At 41.0% G+C, this 23,637-nt stretch overlaps 1 long non-coding RNA gene across 1 annotated transcript in view; it reads left to right on the forward strand.

Moving 5' to 3' along the window:
• The first annotated feature begins 13,498 nt into the window (after positions 1–13,498).
• The window catches only part of LOC122541046 (uncharacterized), a 32,686-nt gene continuing 22,547 nt past the window's right edge, over positions 13,499–23,637 (forward strand). Inside the window, exons 1-2 of the long non-coding RNA XR_006309496.2 lie at positions 13,499–13,608; positions 15,808–15,975. This is a non-coding gene — a long non-coding RNA (uncharacterized LOC122541046). The remainder of the gene's footprint in view (positions 13,609–15,807; positions 15,976–23,637) is intronic.

A 23,637-nucleotide genomic window follows, 5' to 3' on the forward strand; every position in this document is an offset into this window, starting at 1 on the left:
AGCTGTCTCTGCTAATGACATACCGATAACTGACACTCCTCAGCACACCGAGGGAACTGGAGTCCCTCAAAGTTCTGCTAACTATGCAAAGTTGGAATGTTTTGTTGGTGGGTGTACATATTGTGATGCCTTACAGGTTTTACATCAGACCTTCAGGGATTTTACATGGGAAGTATAATTAATTCCTCCCCATGTGCTGCAATTCTATGAGTAAATAATCCTGCACATTTTGGGGACACACCAAAGCGTGAAAATGATAGAACAGGTTTAAACCAGCAAAGAAAAGTCAGTTGTAAAAGTTAAATTTATTAAGGAAACACAGGGCTGTTTATTTTTTTTCCAGTTTCTATGATACATTGATCTCTTTGTTGTTTTTACTGCATGGGTATAGCTCACAGAACTTTCTGTAGTGTGCTCAAAAGAAAATATGAAAGTGTTTTTTGTTTTCTTATTTTAAGGTCTTGCTTGAGCACACAAGACTACAGCAAACACAAAGGGCCAAAACATGAGACAAGGATGACAGAGCAGTCATATCCTTGATGCCAACTGGCGACATTTCAGATCTTTGAGACTCATAGTGCCATAACAGCTAACTGTCGTCAAAGAGCAAGCAAGTGGCACTAGTTCATTACCAGGGCTACTAAGTACCAGACAGAATTATTTATATAAAAGCTCCATGAAGGAGTCACATAGAATGCAATTCAAAAATTAAACATTGTTTAATTTCTGTAGTGATCAACTTAAATTACTTTAAGACAGAAAAAGAGAACTAATCACTAATTAGTAGATAAAGGTATTTAGAGTTAGCTTGTTGCTTTACAGAGAATATGTTAATTATGGCATAACAACTCTGCTGCATGTATCTAAAAGAAAATTAGAGATCTTTTTTGGTCTTTCATTGTTTTAAAACTTAATTGGTTCTAAAATATAGTCCTACTAAGTCACACACAGTGGGACCACATCTTAGCCAAGTTACCTTTCTTATTGCAAAGTTTTGTAGTGGAAAGAATTCACAGGATATTCTTAGACAGCTGCAGTTTCTAATGCTTATGGCATTATCATTCGGAAGACAAAGAGTTGTCAGTTTAGGGATGCAAGCTTTTCTCTCAAGTGTAAACATCATGTGATATGTCAAGTGCATGCCCAGAGTTTATATTAAAGACTTCTGTTTCCAAAATATATTTGGAATGCTGAGTTCATTGAATGCTGAGAGTTAATGGTTTGTTTTTCATATATCACATTAAAAAATGATTGCTGGATAAAAGATAGAATGTATCCACCTTTTACTAAAATTAAAAAAGTGACTTATTTATGAGCCACAGCTACATTGGAACTGTTGCTTTATTGGAGATATGATCTGAATAACAACAGCCTGTTTGCTCACGTGACATTAGGACCTGGCTTTGCTAAGTTATCAGTGAGTTACACCAAAATGTAAGGTAGTCACATAACCTGTTGCATTTAGTTAGTCCTGAATTTCAGTTGTTACGAGTTTCAGGAACAATAGAGGCATGAATTGCTGAGAAGTCATTTTGTCATGCTCTTTTTTGGAGTCTGGAAATGAAGAAGGGTCAGGACTCAGAACTGTAACATTATAGCTCAGGATCTCTGGCCCCCACTCCCACCTAGTGAGGCTCACAACATTATCCCTCCAGGCCAGTGCTAACATTGCTGATGCCGGTTCTACAGAGCTGTTTAGCTGAGCAAACAGTCATTGACAAAAGCATGCACCAAAGTAGGGACAGAGATTCGGTGTGGTGTAACCAGTTTATCTGAACTGCTTAGAAGCCAAAAACTGGGAACCTGATGATATACCTACAAAACTAAATGTTGATAGAGAAGAGGGATGCAAAGGATATGTAGTGAAAGAAAAGAGCTGGAGTCGAGAGACAAGACACAGTTGGGCAGGCAAAAAAAATGAGAGTACTGTTCATTTAAAAAAAATGCAGAAATTGAGGTGAAAGATGACATTGAGGGAGTGTAAACCAATTGTGAAGACTTGAGAGGCTCTAGGAAAATAAACCTGGCCACCTGTCCCAGAAGCAGGACTCAAAAAGCACTTGAGTTCTAAAGAGGAGTCAGACTGGACTCAAAACATTAATTCTGCTTCTTTCTCCACAGACACTGCCAGATTTGCTGTGTTTTTCCAACAGGTTTCCTTTTTATTTCAGATTTCTGTGTTCATGGTGTTTCCCTGTTATTTATAGGGAAGCACCACTTTATATAGATGACAGTTCTCATCCTCTTTTTGGTTTTGGGTTTCCTGAGCTCTGGGAACCCCTGCTCACAGCCATTAAATTAAAAATGTTGACAAAATCAGAGGAATCTCATTTTGAATGTTATAATAATCTTGCCCATCTCTCCAGAGTTCAGTTCTCATCCGACACTAAAGCCATCTTGATTTAACCAGAAGTTGACATATTTGCAGCAGATTTGGATCAGGTTTCTCTTGTACTTATTAGTTCCCAACTTTCTTCCACTTTCTATGGATAGGGCTAATTTAATGTTGAGATCAATGTCTTTGAAATATTCTCCCATATAATTTTGTGAATCTTCCTTCATAAGCAATTTATTTGAGAGATTCATACCTATTTGGCAATACTTCATACATGCAGTCCAATTTATTCCCCTTCAATCTCCTTTAAGATCAGCCACAATCTTTCTCAATGAATGGAGCTGACCTGAAGGGCTTATTTTTGCCCATAATTGGCACGTATGCTCGAAAACAGAAGGGTAAGGCATCTTGAAAACCAGTGCTTTGGCAAATGGAAATTATTTCTGAGCTACATCCCTCCTAATTGGGCATGTAATGCATTAATTATTAATGGAACACCCTGCAGTTTTGATTTTTAATATTCTTTTTGCAACATTCTCTTTCTCGTAATTCTCTGATTTTTTTTGGCATTTTTTTTTTGTTGAGAATGTTAATCCAGGTTCTCCCAATTGCAACTATATGCTCGAAACTGCATCCATTTTGATGATGTCAGAAAATGTGCATGTATCTTTTCAAACTTACTTGACAATGCCACACTGAAAATGGTGCAAATTGGCACAAATTAGTGGAAACAAATAGGACCCAAGCAAATCACCAGACACTTGTGTAATTCCTCGCCAGGTCTCACAATTTAAATCTCAGTGCATTTAACTATTGTTCATAAAAATCAGGCCAAGCAACTTTAGGAAGATGCCATTGGTTTTATTGCAAAAATGCATTGAGAGATGTAAATAATACAAAACTCAGGCAAGAAGGATCGAAGCATGGACTATTTTCTAAATGGGGAGAAAATTCAAAAGTCTGAAGTGCAAAAAGGTTTGGGAGTTCGAGTCCAGGATCCTCTCAAGATAAAAGTTGCACGTTCAATCAGGAGTTAGATTAGATTACTTACAGTGTGGAAACAGGCCCTTCGGCCCAACAAGTCCACACCGCCCCGTCGAAGCGCAACCCACCCATACCCCTACATTTACCCCTTACCTAACACTACGGGCAATTTAGCATGGCCAATTCACCTGACCTGCACATCTTTGGACTGTGGGAGGAAACCGGAGCACCCGGAGGAAACCCACGCAGACACGGGGAGAACGTGCAAACTCCACACAGTCAGTCGCCTGAGGCGGGAATTGAACCCGGGTCTCTGGCGCTGTGAGGCAGCAGTGCTAACCACTGTGCTACCGTACCACAAACAGTTGGGAAGACAAATGCAATTTTGGCATTTATTTTGAGTGGACTTGAATATAAAGGCAAGGATGTACTTCTGAGGGTCTATAAGGCTCTGGTCAGGCCACATTTGGATTATTGCGTGCAATCTTCGGCCCCATATCTCAGGAAGGATGTACTGGCCCTGGAGCGGATTTAGAGGAGGTTTATGAGAATGGTCCCAGAAATGAAAAGCTTAACATATGAAGAACAGTTGAGGACTCCGGTTTATACTTGATGGATTTTAGAAGGATGAAGTGGAATCTACTTGAAATTTGCAGAATACTGAATGACCTGGACAGAGTGGATATTGGGAAGATGTTTCCATTGGTGGGTGAGACCAGGAGCCATGGGCACAATCTTAGAGTAAAGGTTAGACCTTTTAAAACAGAGATAAGGAGAAACTTTTTTCGGCCAGACAGTGGTGAATCTATGGAATTCACTGCCACAAAAGGCTATGGAGGCCAGGTCATTGAGAGTATTTAAGTCAAAGATAGATTTTTTTTGAATGTCAAGGGGTTCAAGCGTTATGGGGAGAAACGTATCAGCCATGATTGAATGGTAGAGCAGGCTCAATGAGGTGAAATGGTCTAATTTCTGCTCCTATGTCTTAATGTCTTATCATGAAATCCCTACAGTGTGGAAACATTTGACCCATCAAGTCCACGCCGACACTCCAAAGAGTAACCCTTCCAGATGCATGCCCCTATTCTATTACTTTACATCTACCCCTGACTAATGCACCTAATCTACACATCCCTAAACACTATGCGCAGTTTAGCACGACCAATTCACCTAACCCGCTCATCATTGGATTGTGGGAGGAAACCCACGCACACACGGAGAGAATGTACAAACTCCACACAGGCAGCTGGCCAAGGCTGGAATCGAACCCAGGTCCCTAGTGCTCTGAGACAGCAGTGCTAACCACTGAGCCACCATGCTGCCCAAATGCAAATCTCAGTAAGGATAAGATTTTTTTTGAAAACAGGCCAATGGACTGAGGAGTGGCAGATGAAGTTTAATTTAGATAAATGTGAGATGCTGCATTTTGGAAAAGCAAATCAGAGCAGAACTTATACAGTTAATGGTAAGGTCCTGGGGAGTGTTGTTGAACAAAGAGACCTTGGAGCGCAGGTTCATAGTTTCTTGAAAGTGAAGTTGCGGGTAGATAGAATAGTGAAGAATGTATGTCTTCCTTAATTGGACAGAGCATCGAGTACAGGAGTTGGGAGGTCATGTTGTGGCTGTACAGGGCACTAGATAGGCCATTATTGGAATTTGCATTTAATTCTAGTCTCCTTGATATCGGAAAGATGTTGTGAAACTTGAAAGGTTTCAGAAAAGATTTACAAGAATGTTGACAGGGTTTGGAGGAGATTTGAGCTACAGGGAGAGTCTGAATAGGCTGGGATTGTTTTCCCAGAAACATCGGAGGCTGAGGGGTGACCTTATAGAGTTTTATAAAATCATGAGGGGCATGGATAGGATAAATAGACAAAATTATTGATGAAGGGCTTATGTCTGAAATGTTGATTCTCCTGCTCCTTGGATGCTGACTGACTTGCTGTGCTTTTCTCGACTCTGATCTCCAGCATCTGCAGTCCTCACTTTCTCCTAAATAGACAAGATTTTTTCCCTGGAATGGGGAGTCCAGAACTAAAGGGCATAGGTTTAGGGTGAGAGGGGAAAAATTTAAAAGGGACATAAGGAGCAACTTTTTCACACAGAATGAGCTGCCAGAGAAAGTGGCAGATGGGTTTTTCTGACAATGGTGTCATGGCTGTCACCAAACTCTTAATTCCAGATTTTTACTGAATTCAAAATCCATCGTCTGCCATGGCAGGATTCGAACTTGGGTTCTCAGAACATTACTTGGGTCTCCGGGTTAACAGTCCAGTGGCTCAAATTACAACATTTAAAAGGCATTTGGATGAGTACATGAATAGGAAGGGTTTAAAGCGATATGGGCCAAGTGCTGACAAATGGGACTAGATTAGTTTAGGATATGTGGTTGGCATGGACATGTTGGACTGAAGGGTCTGTTTCCGTGTTATATAACTGGTACGCTAATGTTCTCAGAGAAGGAAACTGCCATCCTTACCTGGTCTGGCCTATATGTGATTCCAGACCCACAGCCATGTGGTTGACTCTCAACTGCTCTCTGGGATGGGCAATAAATGCTGACCTAATCAGTGAGGTTCTCAATGAATTTGACAAAAAGATGTGTGACCTTCCATCAGATCGTGCTATCATGTACTGAGAATGGGCAGCTCGTTTCTGTTGCATGTGCTGCGGAATCAATCACTGTCAGCTCATCAGTGGGTAGAAAGCTGCCACTAATCCTCTTTTCAGTGCAGGGTGTAAGGCCTGTTTGGCTGACAATGGTACAAAATGAATCACCAGAGAGTCTTAATGAGGAGAGGCACTTGTCTGAACAAGATGTAGTTTACTGCATGACAGCAATATATGTAAATTTTATTGTCATATTTGTAATTATTAATTCCAACTAGGCAATCAGGAGTCAATGATAACACATCTTCTTTATTGGAATCTCAAACTTACTCTTTTCCCCATGCAAGACTGTAGAACATCAGATGAGGTGAAGCTTAATGCAACTTGATCATTTACTCTTTTAGAACAATTATCTTATACAACAACTTCTGCAGCAAATTTCAACAATCCTGAAATACATACCTTCAGTCACTCCTCAGAGGTTTCTGTTACCCTGTTATTATTAGAGCATCTTTAAAGTTACATCTGAAAACCCCTGATAACTCCATACATTGATGTATTGATACACATGAGCTCTTAATCTTCTATGTCCTTTGCTTTGTGACTAGGAGAAAGTCAATATCCTTCACCAGCCCACCCTCCACACCCAGCACCTTCCCTTCTGCCACAAGAGGTGCAAACATGGAGGGGAGGTAATGGCCTAATGGTATTATCACTGGACTGTTAATCCGGAGACCCAGATAATGTTCTGGGGACCTGGTTCAAATCCTGCCACGGTGGATGGTGGAATTTGAATTCAATTAAAAGAAAATCTAAGATTCCCTACAGTATGGAAATAGGCTCAACAAGTCCCAAGTCCACCCAGACCCATTCCCTACATTTACCCCTGACTAATGCACGTAACACTGCACAATTTAGTGGGGCCAATTCTCCTGACCTGCACATCTTTGGATTGTGGGAGGAAACCCACACAGACACAGGAAGAATGTGCAAACTCTACACAGACAGGAATCAAACCAGGGTCCCTGGTGCTGTGAGGCAGCAGTGCTAACCACTGAGCTACCGTGCCACACTCTCAACTCTGATGTCCAGCATCTGCAGTCCTCACTTTCTCCTGGATGTCTGCAATTCTGACATCCAAAGATGTGCAGGTTAGGTGGATTGACCATGCTAAACTGCCCATAGTGTTGAGGATTGTGCAGGCTCGTGGCTTAGCTATAGTAACTGCAGGGTTACAGGGGGTAGGGGGTCTGGGTGGGATGCTCTTTGGAGGATTAGCGCGGACTTGAGACGCTGAATAGCCTGCGCCCACACCGTAAGGAATCTATGATTCTTTGAATTAAGTTAGGGACTTCAGACAGTTCTGTGGTACTCTCCTGAGTAATAAGCCAAGGAACATCGAACAGAAAAAAATGTAGTCTAATATCCACATCTCCAGGACCAATCTTCTTAATCACCAACTACAATCTCCTTTGTCATTCTGAATTCTGAAATAACTCTCTAACCCAAACCCAAATTGACCTGACTCTCCTCTCCTTGACCTGACTATCTCTGAATCCAACCCATTTACCTTTCCAATCACATACTCAGCTTAAACCAAGATCCTCTTTTACTCCCCAGACCTGACTATCCTCCAAACCACCCATTAACCCCTAACTCAATTTAAAACCGCACCCTCCAACAACACCTGAGGAACAAACCAAGAATGTCTGTCACCTATTTTGTTGAGTTGAAACAGGCGTATTTTGTGTATGTGTTCTTTTTGTCTACAAAGAACAGGGCTCTGTCTGTTATTACATTAAATATTATTTAGTCATTATTTCCTTTTTAGAGACCAGATTATAGTCCAACAGGTGACGAGACTTCACCTGACAAAGGAGCAGCACTCTGAAAGCTTGCAATTTCAAATAAACCTGTTGGATTATAACTTGGTGTCATGGAAAAATAAAGATACAGTCAGTTCTGCTATAACACGGTAGTTCCATTCTAGTGCAATCGCGTGTTATAATAAAATCACTTAATAGAAGCACCATTTAAACTAATGGGGTTGGAATCGTGTTATAACGAACCAATGTTTTAAAAGTTTGTACTTTAGAAATGGTGTCCGCAATTAGTCATCATGTTACAGCAAATTCACATTATCGAAACACACGTTACAGCAGACGACCTATATAAGAATTAGTCATGGCCATCTGCATATAGTGTCCCATTTAAAGGATGGAACATCTGACTGTACAGCACCCCCTCACTAGATTTAGCCTTGTTTCTGTGCTTGAGCTTTTGATTCAGAGAGAGGGCTGACAACAGAACTGCAGCTGACATCCCCATTTATTTCTAAAGGTCTCGAGTTGCAAATTGTAATGGGTCATCGTGCCCTGAACTCAGACTTTCAACTAATGAGGTGACAGTCTTATTTTTATGTCGTTGAGCTATTTGCTAATGTGCCAGGTCACAGAGGAAAACAAGCAGCCAATATGAGATAGCATCAATATGACTTGGTCACCTGATGAAAAACATCAAAATATTTAGGTTCAGTAGTCTCACAACCCTCCTTTCAAAGAGGTATTTATTATTCAGGCATATTTTTAGATAAAGTCTTCGTGGTTTTGTGGTAAAGGAAGACTGTCTGTCCTGTACATCAGATCCTGTTAAAAAAAGGCAATATTATTGCGTCCTACAAACTTACTCAGATAAAACAGTGTCAATATAATAAGTGCTAGTCATTGCTGATCCACTCTTGGTTATTACAACAGAACAAGAAACTTCCAACTGATGTAATTATCAGGAAACGGAGAATGTTATGGTGTTGTGATGTACTGGATCTGTCCTGTGTTGATTATTTGATGACAAGACAGGCAAGTAAGCGATACATAATCTGGCACAGTACAGCCATTCACCAAGTCATCATTTCTGAACTCTACCTTGACAAATCCACAAAATATTTTAACTGCACTCTGATCTTATGGCAAGGGCTTTCTGACAGAAGGGTGGGAAGCTAACAATTTCCCTGCCTGCATCAATGCAAAGTGTAAATAGCTCATTAATGTGCTGCTTTCCCTTTGGGTTTTATAATGGCAGCCAGTTTATCCCCACACTGGAGTGCCGTGTACAAATTGAACAGCCTTGGTTACAAACAAGACAGCTGTTCTAATCAGCTGTTAACCTTCAGGACACAAATTAAAGAGCGTGATATAGAAATGGTCTTTGTTGCATTTCTGGGAGGTTTTTTTTACCTATCAGTTGGGATTAGTTAAGCACTATGTTGTTGTTGTATAACCAATCTACTACACAGACGTCACATTTGCATTAACTTTTGATTGAACTTTGGTGTAAAATGCCAAGAGCAAAGCTTCATTCAGTAGAGTTTCCATTCCAGCTGTTTCACTTTGGAGTGAATCCAAAGACATTCCTTCCAAATTCACCATTTGAAGTCTAAAGCTTGTGTTGAAGTAACAAGGGCTCAATGTTGGTGGTGCCAGTGATGTGACTTGAGAGTTACTCCACGATCTTTGAAGTGTGCATGCTCATTGGGTAGTTAAAACCTGCTGATGCTGGAGATGCATCTCTTATCAAAGTGAAATTTGGGATGGGCAGTGGGCAGGGGAAAAGCTTTCATGGATCCTAATGGCCAATCTACAGCTCACCATCTCAGCCCAATCCACTCTGCTCCCCCCCATTCCCCCCAACCTCTCCCCCAACCATAGAGTACCCAATTCCTTCCTAAATAAAAGCCCTAGACTTTCAGCCTGGTGTCCATGATCCAAGTGTACTGGCCAGTACTGAGCTCTGGTCCTGTGAGGTCTACTCAGCAATTAGATCGGCTGGTAACTTTCAGGAGCTGGGCTTCCATCCCCTATGGGTTGTGGGGTTGAGGGGTGGTGGAGGGAGAGGGTTGGTGAGTAATCTGATCGAATGTAGTCTTAGCTACTCCATAATTCAGCAGTGGGCACTACTGCACTATAAGACGATGCCAAAAGGGAGTGTTTGCTACTGTAGAAAAGTAGACAGAAACAGAGTTTATTGTTTCAGGTTGAATGTGACTCTGCTTCAGAGTGGTTCTTTGGTTCTAAAGAACTCCTATTCAGCCTGAAACATTGGACTTGATGGATTAAGGGGGTACCGAGAGTCAGGAGATTTCTTCAGAACACGAGGCCATAAAATGTTGGAGCAGATGTAGGCCATTCAGCCCATCAAGTCTGCTCTGCCATTCAATAAGATCATGATTGATCTGATAATCCTCAACTCCACCTTGTGGTTTCTTCCCATAACCTTTGATTTCCTTAATGATTAAAAACTTGTCCATCTCAGCCTTGAGTATACTTAATGCTCCAGCCTCTCCAGCACTCTACAGCTTGGTGGATCCACTTTGGGAGAAAGTGACAGCAAAAGGCAGGATTTTCATTCTGTGGTGAGACTGGACAGGTGGTAACAGGAGATGGGCCATCAGTTCAATGGTCAAGGGGTGAGGAGGGTCTGCAACAATTAGGAGGATCAGGGAGCAGGATCATCAGAGTGAACGAGGTACTTTAAGTTACATTTTCCTTCCATATTTTCTAAAATACTTTATTTTAACTCATACAATGCCAAATTATAGTCCAACAGGTTTATTTGGAAGTACAAGCTTTTGGAGTGCTGCTCCTTCATCAGGTAACTAGTGGGGCTGGATCACAGAACACAGAATTTATAGTAAAAGATCAAAATGTCATACACTGATACGATGTTCTAAACAAACCTACATTGCTGTTCAATCTATAATCACTTAGAATGGGTTGCAGGTTTCGATTCAATAATATCTAAATCCCAGAACTTCTTTCAAGTCACATTCCCGAGATAACTTAAGGTTTTATAAAAAATAGTTACGTTTCAGCTCAGACAGTGCATTAAACGTGTGAGGCTAGAGTCTGTCTATATTTCAACCTTGAATCAGGTTGGCTCTATTTCCAAAGTAGGAATTTATAAAATGTCACGTGGACAGATTGACTACAGATTGTGTACTTTTTGAACAATGTAGAATGTATCTGCCAATGCAAATTCACCCCAAAGACTTATATGTCTGTGCGTGTGTGTGGGGGAGAGCAAGAGAGAGAGTTATTTTAACTGTTATCCAGTCATCAGTCTTCCCTCACCTGAGGTCTGGTGGCCCTCAGGTTAAATCACCACGAGTTGCTCCTCTCAAATAAGAGAGCAGCCCCTATGGTCTAGTAAGACTATGGCAACACAAGTCGTTAATGTTGAAATTTAGCAATGTAAAAGATTTCAACTTAGAGTAGAATGTTTCAATATTTGTGTTTTTCTGATAATGAATGTCCGACAGAATTCCATTAAAAGTTGTGATTTTTAGAAACACAGTAACAACTTTAAGCGAAGGCTGGCTACATCTCACATCTGTCACCGTGACCTCCTGTTATTTGTAGCTGACCTGACATGGTCTTCTGCAGATAAGTCAGGGCCATCAGAACTAGTGGCTCCATAACCCCGTGATGGGGCTGCAAGGTTGAAAGGCTGAAATCCAGTACTTGATTTGGCCAGTTGATAGCTTGTGTTAACATCAGGTCTCTTTACCTGATGGTCAATGTTGAGACAACTTCAGCTGTCTGCCTCAGCAGATCTCCCAGTAGGTCAGACTGATGTCACTGAGGTCCCCTCTTACTGGGTCTGCCCCATTGGGTGCCTGCCTACCATCTTTAAATGTTATTTCTTTTAATTTTTTACTGACACAGAAGTGGCCAGTTATGAAGCCTTGGTCCATTAGGTTGACAATGTCTGTCGACTTGGGACCCCCAAATGGGGCTGACATTGGTATACCAACACCTGCCAGAAAATCCAATCTATTTTTTCAGAAAGCTAACATTTCACCTGATGTAATAAGGATAAAGATGTGATAGATCTTTAGCATGGGGCAGTGTTGGCCTTGTGGTATTAGCGATGGGCTGTTAATCCTGAAACTCAGGTAATGTATGGGGATCTGAGTTCGAATCTCACCACGGCAGATTGGTGGAGTTTGAATTCAATAATAATTGGGAATTAAGAATCTACTGATGAGTGCCAGAAACCCGGGTTCAATTCCCGCCTCAGTCGACTGACTGCGTGGAGTTTGCACATTCTCCCAGTGTTTGCGTGGGTTTCCTCTGGGTGCTCCAGTTTCCTCCCACAGTCCAAAGATGTGCAGGTTAGGTGAATTGGCCATGCTAAATTGCCCATTGTGTTAGGTGAAGAGGTAAATGTAGGGGAATGGGTCTGGATGGGTTGTGCTTCGGCGGGTCAGAGTGGACTTGTTGGGCCGAAGGGCCTGTTTCCACACTGTAAGTAATCTAATCATGGTATTGGAGATTGCTGGTAAAAACCCTTGTGGTTCACTAATGTCCTTCAGGGAAGGAAGCTGTTACCCATACCTGGTCTGGCCTATCTGTGACTCCAGACACACAGCAATGTGGTCGACTCTCAGCTGCTCTTTGAAATGGGTTTTGGATTAGTGGTGCTAGAAGAGCACAGCAGTTCAGGCAGCATCCGAGGAGCAGCAAAATCGACGTTTCGGACAAAAGCCCTTCATCAGGAATAAAGGCAGAAAGCCTGAAGCGTGGATAGATAAGCTAGAGGAGGGTGGGGGTGGGGGTGGGGAGAAAGTAGCATGGAGTACAATAGGTGAGTGGGGGAGGGGATGAAGGTGATAGGTCAGGGAGGAGGGTGGAGTGGATAGGTGGAAAAGGAGATAGGCAGGTAGGACAAGTCATGGGGACAGTGCTGAGCTGGAAGTTTAGAACTAGGGTGAGGTGGGGGAAGGGGAAATGAGGAAACTGTTGAAGTCCATATTGATGCCCTGGGGTTGAAGTTTTCCGAGGCGGAAGATGAGGCGTTCTTCCTCCAGGCGTCTGGTGGTGAGGGAGCGGCGGTGAAGGAGGCCCAGGACCTCCATGTCCTCGGCAGAGTGGGAGGGGGAGTTGAAATGTTGGGCCACAGGGCGGTGTGGTTGATTGGTGCGGGTGTCCCGGAGATGTTCCCTAAAGTGCTCTGCTAGGAGGCGTCCAGTCTCCCCAATGTAGAGGAGACCGCATCTCTTTGAAATGGCCTAGCAAACCATTTCATTCAAAGGCAACTGGGGATGGGCAATAAATGCTGGCCAGCCAATGACACCCACATCCTACGAGTGAATTAAAAAAAGCAGAGAGGCATGGAAAGGGAACAGAACTGAAAAAAAAAACAGGAAGGTCTGTTACAGGGTGAAAGGCTCGATTGCTTTCTGTTAACTCATGAGATGGTACTTTTCTTTCCAAATAAATCGCTTAATATAAGAATGTCACAAATATGAATGCTAAAATTGAATAACACCCACACATGTCTGATTAAATCGGATTTCCAACATAAATGTTGTTGGCTTAGTGGGAATGTCTCTAGTATTAGAATGACCAATTAGAAGGACTACTTTTGTTAATAATTTAGCATGATTTTTAATGTAGTAATGGTTCAACAGAGAGTCCACTGATGTTGAACTTTGCACCGCCTTATATTTTTGTACTAAATTTCACCTGGTGCTGCGGCTATTTCAAGGCTGAGTTGATATTAAATACATAAATTATACTTTACTTTGTGAGACAAGGCATTACTTGAACACTTTCTTTTCGATCAGGTACTTGGCGCAAACCACAGTCATTTCCCTGGAGGAGGTGGGAGGATTTCAGAAGGTACTTTGAAATGAAAGGAGTTGGGGGAAGGTAGTGGTGGTTGGTGGGGGGGGGGGGGGGGGGGGAATGCAGCTGAGGAAGAGACAAATCTAAATCAAGCCATCGTTAATAATGGGAAGGAACGGAAGTTTGCAACACAGCAAGTAGGTGATGCCTTTCGAAAAGGGCAGGGTCCAAAACTAAGCAGGCATTAAAAACAGGAAATCACTGCAAATAATGCTTGAGAGAAACGATTCACGGGAAGCTTAAATCATCAGCTTACCTCCCTCCAGGTGACATCAATGATGTCAGGAAACATAAATAAAGATTTGCAACACTTTTTTGTCAGCTCTGATTTATCAGGTTTGATTTGTTCCTCTAGTTTAGTTATTAAACTACGTCAATCCAGATTACTTTGCAAAAAGTCAGCTTGGCCGTGTAGTTTGTATAAATTGTCGTTGATTTATTACTGAAAATGAACGTGTTAACGTTACAAATAAGCAGTTTAACAGTAAGGAAAAGCAAAATGGAAAAGCAACTTTATATATATATATATATATTATGTATATATTTGCAAACATTTCCCTCTGCCCTACATCTTGCTGCCAGCCCACACCGAATCATGACTCCAGTAGTTGTCCAAAATTTTCTGTAAGAAAACTCGACTTCATGATCTACTGTGTGTGAGTTGTACGATCAATCTTTTGAGGTAAATGTGTGGAGGAATACTCAGCTTGATGAAGTGAATCAGTCACATCACACCTTTACCAATCTGAGGAACGTGACTGACCCAGATGTTATTTTCATACGTGCTTATTTATTTTCACTATTAACGTATCGTAAATATGTGGAGCTGCATGCCATGATACTTGAGGCAGGAAGATTTAGAGCTTTCCTGGTCATAGTTTTACAGCCTATTCTACTTAATTATAGTGCTGAGTTTTAATCGTCAAGAAAAAATGATTTAGAATATGCTTGTTATAACATGATAACAATTATAAATACCAGTGAACCTTCCCAAAGCATTTAGACTCAGAACAAAAACCCATCAAGCTAGCAAAGTGAATTTGTAGAATTCTTAAGGCTAAAGTCACTTCAATCTAATCTGATGTTTACACACTAAAGCTACTTTTGCCTTGAAATCACATAGAGGATAAAGGAATTTCATCTGGACGTGGCAATGCGCCCATTACAAATATTACACGGTGTGATTTCAAGGCATTTTACTGCTAACCTCTGTGGTAGTTCTTCCTTTGTGGCCTGCCTAACAGGATTTATTGGTATTCTTACCCACTCCAAAGATGGTTCCTCGACTGAGCCATGAAATCTCCTTGCTGGCTAATGCGCAGCACAATAGCAGACCTGCCATTTTATCTTTGTTAATGCTGGTACTTTATTTTTAAAGTCTTTCAGCAATAGCTTTGCCACAGACTGGGATGTTTCAGTGAGCTGTTACAGCATCAGCAATCCGTGGAAATTGAAGCTGGCAGATGTGCAGCAAGCCTAGCATTTCTCCTAATTGTTGCTGTGTTCTCTATATCTTGCAACTCATGCCAGCTGCACTTCACTTCTTCGGAAGCAGAATTTTCAGAATCTTTAACAATTTGTTTTTTGGGACAAGGCAGTGGTCATTTGAAAATTTCAAAGCTGAGATAGAGAGATTTTTTGTTTGACAGGGGTAATAACACTAACAGAACCACAATGGGTCGATGACGTTAATAGTTAATTGTCAAATTCTGTTTTATAATACTCCAGTGAAACATGATACTAAAGGCATTATATAACTGCAAGCTGTTGTGGCTAAATGGAAGCTTTTGAAGGGCTGAACGTCCTTCTCTTATTTTTATGGAACAAATGTTCTTGCATTTTAGCCTCAGACTTTGCAGTTCCAGTCCAGAATGTAAAACATTCTCAGGGCAAATTTATTAATAAAGGATTTACAATCTACAGCCTTCACCTTGTTCATTCAATGTGCTAACCTTGATAAGGTTCTTTCAAGGCACTAATCTTGATAAGCACTGTAACTGGAATTTTCCATGTGTTGGTATTGGGAAAGACAAATCATAGATATTGGTCTTCAAGCACGACTCTGAGTGAAACTTTGTGGGTGTTTTGATCACTGTTTCTGAAACACTGGTGTAACTTATATTTATAGTGGATGTCCAAGCAGCAATCCCGGCCATTTAGCTTATGTTGAGTGTTTTGTCTCTTCTGATTTAGTGGAAAAACCCTGCTAAAGCAGCCATGCTGCCATCATCTGAATGGATTGAAGCTGAGTTATGGAGTACTGGATAGTTTGGCTGAGTGCCATTGGATGATCAAACTTCTGCTAACTAGTTGACCTTCCAGAGAATCCAACAGCACGCACCACTGGCTGGACAAACCGAGGTGTGTAGCTGCTCACCACTGCACTTACAGTAAATGGTTTTAGACTTGGCAGTGAATCTGCACATCTGGTTTAACTTAGGTGGCTTATACTTTATAAGACAGTGCAAGCTTCGCCCTTGGAGCCAACAGTCCATGGTTCTGTACCGACACACGCCTACACTTTCCTCTGTTTGCTCCACACCTGCCCAAATACATTGGTTTCCAAGTCGTAATTATTCTTGGTGGGGGGCGGGTGGGGGCTGGAAGCACATGATGTATATGTGCTGCTTTATTTTGATTGTAATTGAACTATCCCTTGAATGTGCATTCAAAGTAATTTGGTAATTCCTTCACGGAGTACTCAGCTCTGATTTGTTTTGTTTTAGATTTTGTTGAATCCTACAAGACACTGAAGCAGGCCCAAAGCCGAATATCCATTAGGTACAGAAACCTGAACTTCCTGTGGGCTTTGGGAGCTGAGCATTCTGACCATATACTTGTCTAAAGGCAGAAACAATTCTGCAATATGCCCAGAGGCGAACTTTTAATCTGCCTCCTCCAAGCTTGTCATCCAATCCATAGGGGGAAAGCAGTGGCCTAGTGGTATTATTTCTGGACTGTTAATCGAGAGACATGGGTAATTTTCTGGGATTGAATCCCACCATGGCCAAGAGTGGAATTTGAGTTCAATGAAAATCTGGAATTAAGAGTCTGATAATGATTATGAATCCATTGTCACTTTTTAGATTAGATTCCCTACAGTGTGGAAACATGTCCTTTGGCCCAATCAGTCCTCACTGACCCTCCAGAGAGTAATTCACCCAGACCCATTTCCCTCTGACTAATGCACTAACACTATGGGCAATTTAGCATGGCCAATTCACCTGACCTGCACATCTTTGGACTGTGGGAGGAAACTGACACAGACACAGGGGAGAATATGCAAACTCCACAGAGACAGTTGCCCAAGGCTGGAATTGAACCTGAGACCCTTGAGCTGTGAGGTAGCAGTGCTAACCACTGACCTATCATGCCACCCTTTGAAAAGACTCATCTCGTTCACTAGTGTCCTTGAGGGAATGAAACTGCCATCCTTACCTGGTCTGGCCTACAGTAGTATGGTTGACTCTTAGCTGCCCTCTGGGCAATTAGGGATGGGCAATAAACGTTAGCCTCACCAACAATATCTTCATCTGTTGAATGAATAAAAAGAATTCAAGGATATTAGGTTGCATGGTGGCTCAGTAGTTTGCACTGCTGCATTACAGCACTAGAGACCTAGGTTCAAATCCTGAATTGGATGACTGTCTGTGTGGAGTTTGCACATTCTCCCTATGTCTGTGTGGCTCCCTCTGGGTGCTCTGCCTTCCTCACACACTCTGAAGATGTGTAGGCTAGGTGGATTAGCCATGGGAAATGCAGGGTTGGTTGGGTGGGATGCTGTTCGGAGGGTCGGTGTGGATACAATGGGCTGAATGGCCTGTTTCTGCAATGTAAGGATTCTAAGCAGAAAAGCAGTTGGATGAAATTGTAACTGAATATTCCAGATGGCCAAGCAACAAAGCTCTGTGGAAAGGATGGCAAACCGCTCCAATGGATGACAAGGGAGGCCTTTCCTCCCTGCTGTTCCCTCTTTGGGACATGGAGACCCCACTCCCCCCACTTGAACTCACCACTGTTGGCCTCCAGACATGGGGGTAGGCGTGATCTGCCAATGGCTTAACGTAGCTCCTCACCATTTCACCAGCCCTGTGCCTCCTCCTGTTCTTGCTGCACTAGACATGGGAAAACTCTGCTGAAATTCTTCAATGCTATGTAAAAGTGAGATCTATTCACCCTCAGCGGTTGTGTTATTAAATACAAAGGAAAACAAAATAGTCATAGAGATTGCCTTTCATCATTCAGATTCTCATTCATGACATGTTTTTCTATGGCATGTTCCCAACTGAACCATTTGCCTGCCTTTTATACTCCCAGGCTAGAAGAACATTCTAATTTGCATAAATTATCTTAAAAGATTACTTTAAGCTATACCATTCTAGAATTTTCAGCAAGTTCTTAAATTTGCGTGCCACTGGCAATACAGATCTCTCAAAAGTCTGTAAGGCACAGATAGCCACTCTCTCACTCTATCATGGCCTTTATCCTTTTGGAGGATTATAGACATTTTGAGTGCTGTGTAGGTCGGACCTGGACAAACTACAGCCTGTGGGAGGTAGCGATCTAGCCTGCAGCTGCACCAGCTTCCAACAGAAGTACTTCAAAGTAAGTTTTTGTTGGCCCACGGTGGAGCCTTGGATGTGGTTGTTTCTCAGGGACCATGTGGAAATGCGTGGAAGAGCAGCACAAGTCAAGTGTGCCTTCAAGACTGTTGCAGTTCAGTTTTCTAAGTATGAAATACCGATAAAGAAAAGTTTCAATTTATTTTTCATCTTGGTTTTAAAAGTTAACTTTCAAGGCATTTTGTTTCCCTATTTTCTTATTTGTCACCTGAATGTGCTGAAGAGTTCCTTACCTTAGTCCTCTTTGCCATGATTAAATATAAATGTAGATTTTATTGTCACAGGTACTCAAGTACAGGAATATAGGACTACTGTATACCGTATGCTTTGTTGTCCATGTATGTAACCCATTCTGCCATTTTCTATGACTTATTGCAACATACTCTCAAGTTCCATTGCTCCACCACTTTTAGATGGGGCACAGAAAGGGAGTACACTTGGTTTATTTATCGTAATGCCTCATTTTGATGTTCTAAATTCATGTAGTTTTGTTTCCACATTTTCCTCATTTCAACTGATTCTTATTAAGGGCTGGTTCTATGAGAGCTTGCAGTCCTTTTAGTTTGTTTACTGAGCAGTCACTCTCCCTCAGCACACTGAATATTGCCAGGCTATTTGGTGCTGGAGCTAACCATGCCTTCGCCAAAACCAGTGCAGACTTTCAAAAAAGTGTATCCGCAATTCTTTTTGTCCCTGCCCCCTCATGATGTTTAGGAAAGAAATACTGCACTTGCTGCTGTCCTGATTTAGATTAGCTGCCTGACAGCGCAGATCTGAAACTGAACCTGGGATCTTCAGGTCTGCGTTTGCATAATAATACATAACAGAGTTCCTGCAACCACTAGAATGGTTATATATCTACAATATGATAAATGGTTTTGCATCTGCATGTATGTCCTGTCAATGTTTTGCATTGTAAATTTTTATAGTCACATATATAATTGTAACAAGGATGAGATGGTGCAATTAAGTGATGAGATGAGAGAATTGATCTCTATAGAACAGAGAAATGTGTGGGTAGATTTGATGGAGGTTTTCAAAATCATGATGGGTATTGATTTGGCAAATAAGAGGGAACTGTTTCTAGTAGTTGGAACCAAAAAGTAAAAGATTAATAATGATTGGCAAGATAACCTGAGTGTTATAGATTTGTAGCCTCAACCAAACCTGATTTATAATTCTGCCTGTGGAAATGACATTGAAATACAGTCACAGAAATGCTACAATATCTGCAGTGAGTTCCAAGATGTGTATGACTGAAGGTCTCCACAAGAAATCTTGGCTATCTCTCAATCAGTTATTTCATTTCAGTGAAAAGATCCTGGGAAAGTGCTTTTTAAAATACTGGTGTACACCCTCAAAGGTGAATGGAGAAATAGGAATCTGGTGACAGCTGAGAATCAGTCGTTAGTATATTTGCCTCTGAGTGAGATGGTTCTGGCTCCAACTCCCACTGCAGGACTTATGCACAAAAGTTAAGGATGACAAGGCATTGCCGTGCTGTCGAGATGTTGACTTTCAGATGAGATATAGATTCAAGTGCAACATTAGGTCAGAATATCAAATGGTATCTTGGCTGTTATGAGGAGGCCAGATCTCTAATTCAATACTTTGCTTCATTTAACCTTCCCTGGCTACCATCCACTAAACTTTTAACAACCCATAATGAAATAGTAAGAGACAGGTATTCATCAGTATAACATTGTAAGAATGTTGGAGATTTACAGAATGCAGGAGTATAACAGAAAGAAACAACCTAACAGAACATTTTCCAACATTCAATTAGCACCTTCAAGGAAAAATACAATGTGAAGAAACTTGAGAAAATTATGCTTCTTTATATGAATCTAACTCCTTAAATATCTGCAAGGTGGCAGGAGGAAATCCTAGTTTTATATGCAAACAAACATTTTCCCTGCTGAAATACAACAGATCTTGTTACATCTTTGTGAACTGATCAGCTCCTTGTTATGTATTTCCAGAAAAATGACACTAGATTTGATGTCACTGTAAAGTGGACTTGCCAACTGTATAGTTCACATTGACGTTCACAGAATTACTACAAAACAGGAGGCCATTCAGCCCATTGTCTGTGCCAGCTCTCCAAATGAAGATCTCAGGAAATTCTACTCTCCTGCCTTCTCCCATATCTCTATGCATCGTTCCTTTCCAAATAACCATCTTATTCCCTTCTGAATGCTTCGATTCAAGCTGTCTGTATCAGACACTACATTCCACAACCTAATGACTTGCTAACGGGGTTCTGTATACCAGTTTAGCTGCTTTTACGAATCACTTTAAACCTTTGCCTTACTGACCTTGATCCTTTCATGAAATGGGAACGCTTTCTCCTTGCTTACTTCAGACCTCTTATAATTTTGAATACTGCAATCTTCTCAATCTTCTCCTATCCAAAGAGAACAGTTCCATCTTCTCCAAACTATAAACGTCTCATCCCTAGAAACATTCTCATAAACCATTGCACTCTGTGTATTGTTCACACATCCTTCCTAAAGTGTGGCACTCAGAACTGGTTGCACTACTCTCGCTGATATTGACCTAGTGTCTTATATAAACTCAATGTAATCTACTTGTCCTTGAACTGCAAGTAATTTTTAGGAAACCATATGCTTTACTATCCATGTCCTCAACCTGTATGACTTATGTACATAAAATCATAGAGTCATCATGTCATGTAGCACGGAAACAGACCCTTTGGTCCAACCAGTCCATGTCGAACATAATCTCAAACTAAACAAGTCCTACCTGCCTGCACCTGGCCGATATCCCTCCAAACCTTTCTTCTACATGTATTATCTGAGTGCATTTTAAACATTTTAACTATGTCTGCATCCATCACTTCCTCAGGAAGTTCATCCCACCTGCGAATCAACTTCCCTGTTAATAATTTGCTCCTCATGTCTTTTTCAAGCCTTTCTCCTCTCCCTTTAAAAATATGCCTCCCAGTCTTGTAATCCTCCACCCTAGGGAAAAGACACCTCTCATTAACTCTACCTATACCCCTCATGATTTATAAACTTCAATAAGGTCACCTCCCAACATTTTACACTCCAGAGAAAAACATTCCCAGCCAAGTACACCAGTTACCATTGGTCTTACATGAAAAATGGGACATTTAGATTCATTATTGTAATGCTTCATTATGATGGCATAACTATAATAATAAAGACACTATGCTTATTTGTACCAGCATTTATCTTTGTTTCAATTGTTTGATTTTTGAACATTTATGATGTTCCTACCCCCATGTTATTTCTAAATGCAGATGTGGCCAGCTGGCTAGAGATTTTGCCCACCCCTGAGAATGGATTGACATGGGTCAGAGAGAGATACTGTTGATTGCCAGCTCAGATTTTCTTGGAATAAAATTCATTTCCCCCTTGTTCTTACTTTATTTTCATTCTCTGCTGGTTATGTTTCATTGAAGGTCCCTGAAGAGCTTTCTCTATTTTCATTGCATTGTCCAGTTTCCTTGTGATCTCTTCCCAGCTGCTAATCTGTGAATTTTCAAGTTTTGATTCTGATTACCTCCCAAATTATTCTTTGACAGCGATTATTTTACAGTACCAGTCAGGAGAATCGTTATAAAGTATGATGAGTTATTTCTTGTCTGCAACCTACTCTTTCTTCACCAGGAGGCTTTTATATTCATGTGTTTACATACATTTTTGTGACATGGGACAATGAAATTGTGGGGTTAATTTTCTCATTTTCTTATAAAATCTCAGAACCATTATTTACGAAATACCCAAAAAATTCAATTGAATGATGATTTCTGTCACACTTTGGTGACTGCAAAACTACAATGTTGAATATTTATAGTTTCCTATTTTCACAAGAGTCTCTACCTTATCTTGGTGGCTCAGTGGTCAGCACTGCTACTTCACAGCACCAGGGACCTGGGTTTAATTCTACCCTTAGGCAACTGTCTGTATAGAGTTGTGGGTCTGTGTGGGTTTCCTCAGGGCATTCTGGTTCCTTCCCACAGTCCAAAGATGTCCAGATTAGGCAGATTACCCATGCTAAATTGCCTACAGTGTCCAGGGATGTACAGGCTGGGTGGATTAGCCATGGGAAAAGCAGGGTTACAGGGATTGGGTGGGATGCCCTTCAGAGAGTTGGTGTGGACTTAAATGTGAAACAACCTACTTCCACACTGTAGGGATTTTATGAATATGTACATCAGAGACCTTATCTTAATAGCCAAAGTTTCAATTGGCCATACACTTTAATGTTGTTTACATGATGCAAAGTACACAAAAATGATGTTTGATGGAAGATGTCAAACTGGAACTAATATTCACATGTAACGCTGTTCCAAAGAATCTTCAATAAAGTTGAAGATGAGACTGTAGCTATACTAAGTCTGGAGTAGAGTCTATAGAGTGAAAAATGGCCTCCTATAACAATAGTCATCCTCCATTTTAAACAAGTGACACTGAGGCTCCAAATTTTGCAGTTTGAATTCATTGCTTCATACTTCCACATTAAATAATTTTCACTTCCTCTAACCATAATACATATCTGAGGTCTCAGAGTGTCTCAATAACAATATATTCATCACTGTATCGGAGAACGTGACATTCAAAATGCTGTAGAAGAGGTTTTGAGATCTGTAGTAGTTTCGCTCTCTAAGGAAATATATTTGTGAAAATTGGGATCATAAAATTCACAAAGCAGAAAACAGCCATTGAGTGCATTTGTGTTGGATCTTTGCTAGAATAATTCAAAGCAATTCTGCTGTCTTACTCTTTCTCTATAGCTGGTATTATCCTTTGTTTCAAATACTTGTTTGATATTCAATCAAAAGATGTAACGGTCTCACCTTAACCATTTTAAGTGACAAAGCTTTAGCTGTTGTGGTTTGTATATTGATATGTTTTGTAATATTGAGGCTGTGCCATTTCTTCGAAGTCAATCCATCTATCTCAAAGCATTTAAGAAGATCTAGTGGATCTACAATCCACTAGTAACAGCTTCAAGCTGTAGTTGCTATATTCCTTGTGTTATTGGATTTAAAATCTGTTGTATGTCTATTGACTAGGACATTTTCCGTAATTTAAGGGGCTGGCAATGGCCTAGTGGCATTATCTGTTAATCCAGGGACCCAGATAATGTTCTGGGGACCCAGGAATCCTGCCATGGCAGATGGTCGAATTTGAATTCATTTTTAAAAAGATTGATTTGGAGATGCCGGTGTTGGACTGGGGTGTACAAAGTTAAAAATCACACAACACCAGGTTATAGTCCAACAGGTTTAATTGGAAGCACACTAGCTTTCGGAGTGACGTTCCTTCATCAGGTGGTTGTGGAGGTGATTGTCTGTAGACAATCAAAGTATTTTTCAACGTATAATTTCAGTTTCATCACACTGTAAATT

This window comes from Chiloscyllium plagiosum, unplaced genomic scaffold, assembly GCF_037043375.1.
Source record: "Chiloscyllium plagiosum isolate Xiang-an unplaced genomic scaffold, Cpla_swu_hap1 HiC_scaffold_39, whole genome shotgun sequence".
Classification (NCBI taxonomy): Eukaryota; Metazoa; Chordata; class Chondrichthyes; order Orectolobiformes; family Hemiscylliidae; genus Chiloscyllium; species Chiloscyllium plagiosum.